We start from the raw sequence: 8885 nt of genomic DNA, 5'->3' as shown, positions 1-8885 counted from the left end.
CGGTTCATTTCCTTATATTAAAAACATTTATTGAAATATCACTTGTGTAAAATATATATAAATTCTGAGTATAGTTTGATGAGTTTGGGCAAATTAAAATGCCCTTGTAACCACCACTTTGTTGAAATGCAGACCTTTCCTAACTCCCTAGCAAGCTCCTGTCATGCCCCTCTGTAGTCAATACCGATTCCTACAGTCTAGTCTCTTGTTTTAGAATTTGGTATAAATAAACCAAAAGAGGTAGTGCATGCCTTTAATCCCAGCACTCGGAAGGATGAGGTAGGAGAATAGCCATGAGTATGAGGCCAGCCTGGGGCTACAGAGTGAGTTCCAGGTCATCTTGAGATAGAGTAAAACCCTTCCTAGAAAAAAATTATAAAAAAAAAGAAATAGAATTGGTATAAATGTAACCATTTTCTATGCTCTCTCCTGTGTCTGGATTCTCTCTCCCAGCCAAATGCTCTTGAGATAATCCAAGGCATTGTTCTGTGGTCAGCAGCTTCTTCCTTGTTGTTGAGTAACACTCCATGGTCTGGAAAGTCCATGTTTATCCCGGCACATGCTGACACACACTCACTTTCCTCTTCTCCCTTTACAGAGTGTGCTGGTTTGAATGTAAAATGTCCCCCAGAGGCTCAAGTGTTTGGATATTTGTTCCCCAGTTGGTGGCACTGTTTGGGAAGATTACAGAACCTTTAGGAGGTAGAGGCTTGCTGGAGGAACTGTGTCCCTGGGGACAGGCCTGGAGCTGTTATAGTCCAACCCCAGTTGGTATTCCTCTCTCTACTTCCTCCCTGCTGATGTGACCACATGATGCTAGCTAACTGTTCCTGCCATGCTTTCTCCACCATGATGGACTTTTCCTATAAACTAGAAGCTGAAATAAACCCTCTTCTTCTTTAGGCTGCTTCTGGTCAGGTATTTTGTCCCAGCAATGACCAGGTAACCTGAAGTCCTACAGAAGAACACTTCCTCCTGGATTTCATGACCATGTACAGTCACATGACACACTAGCCACAGTTGTTAAGAAATGTGGCTTCCTAGTTTGGCAGCAGTTTGACTATTTGTCCAAAAAGGAGACAGTAGATGTTAAAGGCAACTGAGAAACCAAGGTCCAGAGGAGGTCGGATTTTTCTCAGTTACTCAGGTCCTTGTCATAGAGCTAGGACCAAATTTGTCCAGATGTTTTTAAATCTGTCTCCAACAGACCCTTTCACAAATGGGTACAATTATCCACTTTCAGTGTGTGGGCACCAGGGCACAACCCTATGCAGAAGCTAGGTGGCACTGGGCAGGAGAGAGAATGGGGATGCCACAGAGAGTTCAGCTGAGCACTCACCTGAGTGCCTGCAGTGCACCAGGCCCTAGGCCCATCCCTTTGCTCAACAAGCTGGTTCACATATGGAAGCTGATCTCTACAGAGGTCAGGCAGCTGGCAAATGGTGTCCCCTGAGCTCCAGACCTTTGGTTCTACAGAAGGCAAGTTCTGACCACTGTGAGCAACGCACATCAGGCTTTCTAGGAGGTTCTTTCTTGAGACTCATAAATAAACACTCCACTTGGAGTCCCTGTGTGTCAGTCTGAGGGCCAGCCATGGAGCCCTACTCTCCTAATTCACTCGGGGCTCCTCCTAATTCTGCTTCTCTTCATTTCATGCCTATAATGTATTAACATAAACAACGGTGCTGACAGCAGCTCAGAGCTCATGGGCTCGTGCTGGAATCTGACTGATGATTTTCATCAGGGAAAAAGACTAAACAGGTTAAGATGATTAAATTTTCTTAAACCTACAGCTAAGCCTAATCAAAGCCATTTGTGCAGAGGTGTGTGTGTGTGTGTGTGTGTGTGTGTGTGTGTGTGTGTGTGTGTAGTCCTCTGCTGGAAAGTTGATTGGCAGTCTCAGATGGATGAGTGGGACTTCTAGAAGTGTAGGGTTGAAACAGGGCACGTTCTACAACTTCCAGACATTTGTGTAGGCTATTTCCACTTCCAGGTCTGGCCTCAAACTATTGCTTTCATGAGACATCTGATGATGGAAAGGAAATGCAGAATATCTATGCTTCATCCTATCACTGATTTTTCTCCCAAGTTAAGCCCTCTTATAATTAGAGCTCTCCAGGATGAATGAAGAGGGATGGGCTCCAATGTCCTACCTTTCAGGAGTCTCGGGAATCTGGAGCTTCTCACATAGCCTGACCAACCCTTTTCCCTCTTTGGGCTTTGCTTGTCCATCTGGAAAGTGAAAAGGATGTCTGCTTACCATTCGAGTCAGCACAGCAGGAGTGGAGCATGTGGGCACCACTGGAATCAGCCTCCTCTCCATGAGTGATGCCCTTGGTCACACAAAGCTCATACAGGCACTTGTGGCTTGTGTCTATGCCCTACCTGGATCCTGAAGGGATGGAAGAGAACTAGGGCACACATGTGGGACAGCTTTGGGTTTTCCCTACCTGAGATCTTCCAAAGTCCTCTCACATTTGTCCATTAACAAAGTTTCAGTGGCTCCCACAGACAGGAAGCGAATCCCACTTTCCAGTATTGATAAAGGCAGCCTCATCTCATTAACAATTCAATTGCTCATCCAATCCCATATTCTTGCCTTCCCTGCTTCCTCACTCAGGTACTTGTAGTGGGGGAGGGGACATGATCTTTCTTATGCCCTTCTCCCCAGTTCCAGAGCATTCTGTGGCTTGGGGGAGAGAGAGGTGTAGGAGGACAGAGAGAAAGGGTGAGAAGAAGAAACCAGAAAAGGGAGGTATAATGTCCTGTTTTGGGGTCTTTCAAGGACACCTGTGGCTGGCTGTTTGTCCCCTATGATATCAGGTATCTCAGACCCGGCCACTTCTCATGCACTGGGCACGCATCTGTTGGCTTTTACAGGGGTCCACCCATGGCATAGGACCCGGCAGACCTCTCAAACACTGCAAGTACTTCTGAAGTCCCATTAACCTGTTAGGGGAGAGCACCCCTTTCCCTTGTGAGATAGAAGAGATGAAGGACCCCAAAACTCTTGAATTCCTTTCATCTATTATTTTCTTTTATAGAAGCTGGAAGTGGTGAGCGGGCATAGACAGTGGTTGGATCACTTACTACTCTTTAGTAATTTGCATGGATATGGCGGCCTCTTTGTAATATATTTTCACCTTTGAGGTTTCAAGCAAGCTCAAACATCATCAGTACTGTGACAAGTAACTTTCAGGGGTTCCTCAAGTGCTTCCTTCTAGAAAAGGAAGGGAAACAAAACCTAATGCAGAAGGAAGGAAACAAAGACAAAAACGGACATGAATGAAACAGGACAGGAAACAATGGAGTGAAATGGAACAAAGCCAAAAGGGTTTCTTTGAAAAGATCATGAAAATTGACAAACTTTTAAGTAGAATGACAATGGAAAGGGAAAATAGTAAAAAAATGAATGGTGCTACATCATTACTGATCTTATGGAAACAGAAAGAGTAACAAACCCTGTGCTAACAAGTCACTTCACACAGGGAAATGAGCCAGTTCCTAGAAAGCCACTAATTACCAAAGCCGACTCAAGAAAAAGTAGAAAATTTGAGCAGGCCTATAGCAAGTAAATAGAATTCATAATTGTGCCTGCACCGCACACACACACACACACACACACACCACACACACACACGCCCAGATCCAGATTTTTCCTCTGTTGAATTCTACAAAACATTTAAATGATCATTATTACATTCCTTCCCCACTACTCCTTTTTATGCTCCTTCCACTAAATAACCGTTAATACCAATACTTCTGAAACTCTTCCAAAAATGGGAGTTGTAGTAGTTTGAATGAAGTGTCCCCCCACAAGCTCATGTGGTCCTCAGCTGGTAGCAATTTTGGAAACTTGTGGGGCCTTTAGGAGTTAGAGACTTGCTGGAGGAGGTGTGTCACTGGGGGTGGGGGGCCTTCAGGTTGATTAGTCCATCCCACTGGGTGCTCAGAGCTAGCTCGTTCAGACTGCTTCCTTCTTGTTGCTGCAGAGATGTAATACTCGTCATACCACCCCTCCCCCGAGCTGTTGCTCTTGCCATGCTTTCTCCACTATGACTAAACTTCTCCTGGAAACTGTAAGCTGAAGTAAACCCTTTCCTCCCACAAGCTGCTTCTGGTTGGGCATTTTTGTCCCAGCAACGAAACTGTAACTGCTACAGGGGTATTCCCAACTCATTCTGTCAGGCTAGGGTTACCATGAAAACCAAACCAGACAAAGATATCACAACCAAAGAAAAGTACAGATCGATATCTCTTGCAAAAGTCCTCAATAAGGGCTGGAGAGATGGCTTAGTGGTTAAGGTGTTTGCCTGCAAAGCCAAAGGATCCCAGTTTGACTCTCTAGGACCCACATAAACCAGATGAACAAGGGGGTGCATGCATCTGGAGTTCCTTTGCAGTGGCTGGAGGCCGTGGAGTGCCCATCCTCTCTCTGTCTCTCCCTCCCTCCTTCTCTCTCTCTCATATTAATAAATAAATTAAACATTTTTTTAAAAAGTCCTCAACAAGTACTAGCAAACTTAAATTAGAAACACACAAAAAGAGATATACACCACAACCAAACAAGGTGTACCCCAGGGATACAAGATTTGCTTAGCATTTGAAAACCAACTAATGAAATATGCTGTAGTAGTAGAATGAAGGTCAAGTGCTACAGTCATCTCAGTAGATGTTAAAAAAATAAAAAAGCATTTGGCAAAGTCCAAAAGGGAGCTGAGAGAGCAGAGATGCACTAGGCAGGGGAAGCAGTCTAAGCAAGGCCCAAGGGACAAGGCTTTGGTTAGGGATGTGCAGAGTAAAGAAGATAGTACTTTTTGAAGCTGAGATGGAGGTCAGTGTTCGGAGACTTGAACCGCAATGTAGGGATCAAAGCCAGGGCCATGAGGACTCTGCAGAGCTGACATGAAAGGAGCCCGTTAGGAAGCCGATCTGTACTAAATTACCCAGTGATCCATTTGTATACACCAATGTGACTCCAACACACAGGGCAGCATCGCCAAGACTTTCTGGATGATAAATTGCAATCTAATTTACTTTTGGGGTGGAGCCAGGTTTTGCAGATGGAAATATATACAGTGTGAGAGGTTCACTTTAAGAAAAGGAGAATAGGGCTGGAGAGATGGCTTAGCAGTTAAGCGCTTGCCTGTGAAGCCTAAGGACCCCGGTTCGAGGCTCGACTCCCCAGGACCCATGTTAGCCAGATGCACAAGGGGGCGCATGTGTCTGGAGTTTTTTTGCAGTGGCTGGAGGCCCTGGCATGCCCTTTCTCACTCGCTCTCTCTGCCTGTTTCTCTTGCTGTTTGTCACTCTCAAATAAATAAAAATACCAAAAAAATTAAAAAAGAAAAGGAAAATAGAAATTGAAATTAGAGAAAAAAATGGCTATGGATTTAGTATGAGATAAGATATGAGAACATGCTCATGGCCACTAGAATGACAAGAGCCAATGGATGAAGGGTACTTTAGAGTAGAAAGAGGCAGGAACCTAACCAGTCTGACTCTTGTCAACTGAACCAAGACTTATGCACACATGAGCCCAGTGCATAGGCACTGAAAAGATCCCTTGGGCTTGGGAGTCTCCTCAACGCAATCGCACAGGAAATCCGCTCTGTGGTTGCTGCAGCCCAGGTACTCAGGTTCATGAGATCCAGCTGCCCGAACTTCTTTTTTTTTTTTTATTAAATTTTTTATTTATTTATTTATTTGAGAGCAACAGACACAGAGAGAAAGACAGATAGAGGGAGAGAGAGAGAATGGGCGCGCCAGGGCTTCCAGCCTCTGCAAACGAACTCCAGACGCGTGCGTCCCCTTGTGCATCTGGCTAACGTGGGACCTGGGGAACCGAGCCTCGAACCGAGGTCCTTAGGCTTCACAGGCCAGCGCTTAACCGCTAAACCATCTCTCCAGCCCCCGAACTTCTACTGAGCTTTCATTCACTCACACATTGACAGTTTGGAATCAGCCACCCTGGGAGGATTTATACTATAGACATTGTCAAATATCCCAAATCCCAGCTTTCCCCAACCCTGTACATTGGCCATCATCACTGGACTACTCAAAGGTCAAAGAGATCACACTCAACAGCACACCAGGATCTGTGTGCAGGGCAGGGATCCTGAAGCCTCCCACCTGGACACCGCATTCTTCCCACCATTCCCCAGTCTCGCTCCTTCTTGGACTCCCTCCCGCGCAGAGGCACCCAAGCAGCCTGGCCGCCATCTCTGAGTAGATGGTTTGGGGATATTTCAGACCAAGACGAATGTCTGAGAGAGGGATTTTTCCAGGTCTAGGAGGAGCCAGGATCATAATGAGAGAGGCAATGACCTCCACAGGGCAGCTGGCTTTGGAGTCCTCCAGGCTAGTAACCCTGAAGATGAAATTGTGACCTGCCCCATCCCACCACCATCGGCCCTGTTCCTGAAGCGATGGTCACCTGTCAGCTCACGTTTCCAGCCTTCTACCTTCACAGAGCAGTGAAGCTTCAAGGACCTCCCCATGCACTGACTTCATCTTGCCGGCAATGTGCCCGTCTCCAGCTCTCCCCCGCCCACCCACTGCCAGCCTCAGAGAGGAGTCCACATCTTCTCTCTCTCTCTCTCTCCAGAGAGATGTCCCCAGATTTTAGGAGGTCCCCATACTACTGGGCTTCTCTACCCTTTCTTTAGGTCCATGGACCATTTCACAGATAGGAGAACTTAGGCTTAGACATCATGAGTCACACTGAGGCCCTCTGATTCCTATGTCTCATTTTCCACCTCACAGAGTTCCCAGGGTACCTGCTCCTCTACCTTGGGCCTATGGGAATGAACAAATAGAGAGCAGGCAAGATAAAAATAATAATAATAAAGTGGAAACACTGGGGAGGAGCAGAGCAATGCACCAGGGTGACGGCTGTGAGGACGTAATGAACGATTCTCACTGCACTAAACCCGGGTCTTGCCTGTGTCTAGAGCAAGTCACAGCTCAGTATGTGAGCGCAGGGCAGCTGGGGTTATCACTACCCGAGAGCTCACCTTCCCGGGGTCTACTTGACAGCCCCCTGAGCACACGCGCTGGGCACCAGCGGCACTTCAGGGATTGCATCTTCCAATCCCGGCCCCAACGCGAACTAGCCACAGGACCAAAGAGGTCTCACCCAGCTTGCTGAGGCTTGTCTTCTCTCCCTCGAAAACGGAGATAGTAAAGGTATCCATGTTATTGCTTATCAAGGGGACTGAAAGGAGGAAGTGGGGATGAAGAGATGGCTCCGCAGTTTAAGGTGTTTACTTGCAAAGCCTGGCAGCCTAGGTTCGATTTCCCCAGTACCCACATAAAGCCAAATTCACAAAGTGGCACATGCATCTGGAGTTTGTTTGCAGGGGAAGGAGACTCTGGCTCTTTCTACTTCTTTCTCTCTGTCTCTCACTCTCAAGTAAAAATTTAAATAAAAATTAATAAGGGAGGAGGGGAATGCATGCCAAATGCTTGCACCTGGCACACAGAGACCATACATACATGGTATTCATGCCATCCCTCTGTGCCTGGCAAATGCTCGCACAGAATAAATTGCAGTTCTTGCCAAAGTTATCCCAGCTGAGGATGAGAGGCCAGAGAGAAGAAGAGGGGAGGAAAGGCCTTGGGAGCACGGAGAGCTTGCGGGGAGGGCTTGAGTCCTCACCTTGCCATGTCCACCACAGCAGTCCTCGGGGAGGGCTGTGGGTAGGTACAAACACTTTGAGGTCAGTACATTGGTTCCTGATCCCAGATAAATTCCATAACTCCACAGTGTTTCCATTTCCTCATCTGTAAAATGGGGACGATAAGAACGGTGGAGTGTGGACTCGCACCCAGGCTGAGCAATGCACAAGTCTGGCTGTTTCCCCCAGTGTCGTAGTGGCTAATTACATCAGGTAGAGGTTGATTTAGTTGCTTGCTTTTTGAAGTTAAATAACAGTGTACTTGTATGGAACTGACAGAAACACTTGGCACATTTCAAACGCTATGCAGGGTTGGTCAGCTCTGGTCATGATCCAGGCTTCAGTCTGTGGCTGTCAGCCTGGAGGTGGATGTGAGTCCCAGCCCGGCACTGTGCCAAGTCCGTCACCCCAGACACCAGGTCTCCCCAGCTGCCAGGCCTCTGTCATCCACCCTACTAGCCACATCACTCACACGACTCGTATTTCCAATTATTTGTCCTGTTTTGAATTCAAGTGGGATATTAGCTGTGGGTCTGGCTTTATTAATGGCAATGTCTTTAGTGTTACCGACTTTCTCACTCACTCCTCGCTCTCACTCCAAGAAGCTCTGTTTCCTTTAATTAAGCCCCGTGCTAAGTGCGGAGCAGGTGATGTTGGTCTGGACTGGCCTTTGTTCTGGGATTTGGGAGCTTTCTCATGGCTGGAGACGGGAGAGACTGCTGCCGCCTTTGAAGTCTTGACATCCATCCCCACAATCGGGGACGTGGGACGGTGTGGACAGCCCAGCCAGAGGCCAGCCCGGCTCGGGCCCCAGCAAGCCTCCCTACCTGTAAGGGGACGAGGCGTCGGCTTTGCCCACCCCCACCTCAGCACACCAGGCACTGACTGAGGACTGGAAGGTCAGCCAAGCACAGCAGGCAGGAGGGCCCATCCTGCAGACTCACTCGGGGGATAACAAGCTGCAGATAGCCCCAAAGCCACGATGACACTGGGGAAAACAGCCAGACTTGGGCATTGCTCAGCCTGGGTGTGAGTCCACACTCTACTTCCTCAGCCGTCAGTCCATGAGCCTCAACCTGCCTTCTCTGTAAAATGGGCCAACGGTATCTAGCTCCCAGGAAGCGGCATGTGGGAGTCATCTGCGAGGCCAGCCCATCATTATTAGGAGCAACACTGGACAACGGGCTGGCTCAGTAAAGGTGCTTC

Source organism: Jaculus jaculus, chromosome 17 (genome assembly GCF_020740685.1).
Source record: "Jaculus jaculus isolate mJacJac1 chromosome 17, mJacJac1.mat.Y.cur, whole genome shotgun sequence".
NCBI lineage: Eukaryota > Metazoa > Chordata > Mammalia > Rodentia > Dipodidae > Jaculus > Jaculus jaculus.
Note: the sequence above shows the minus strand (reverse complement) of the source record.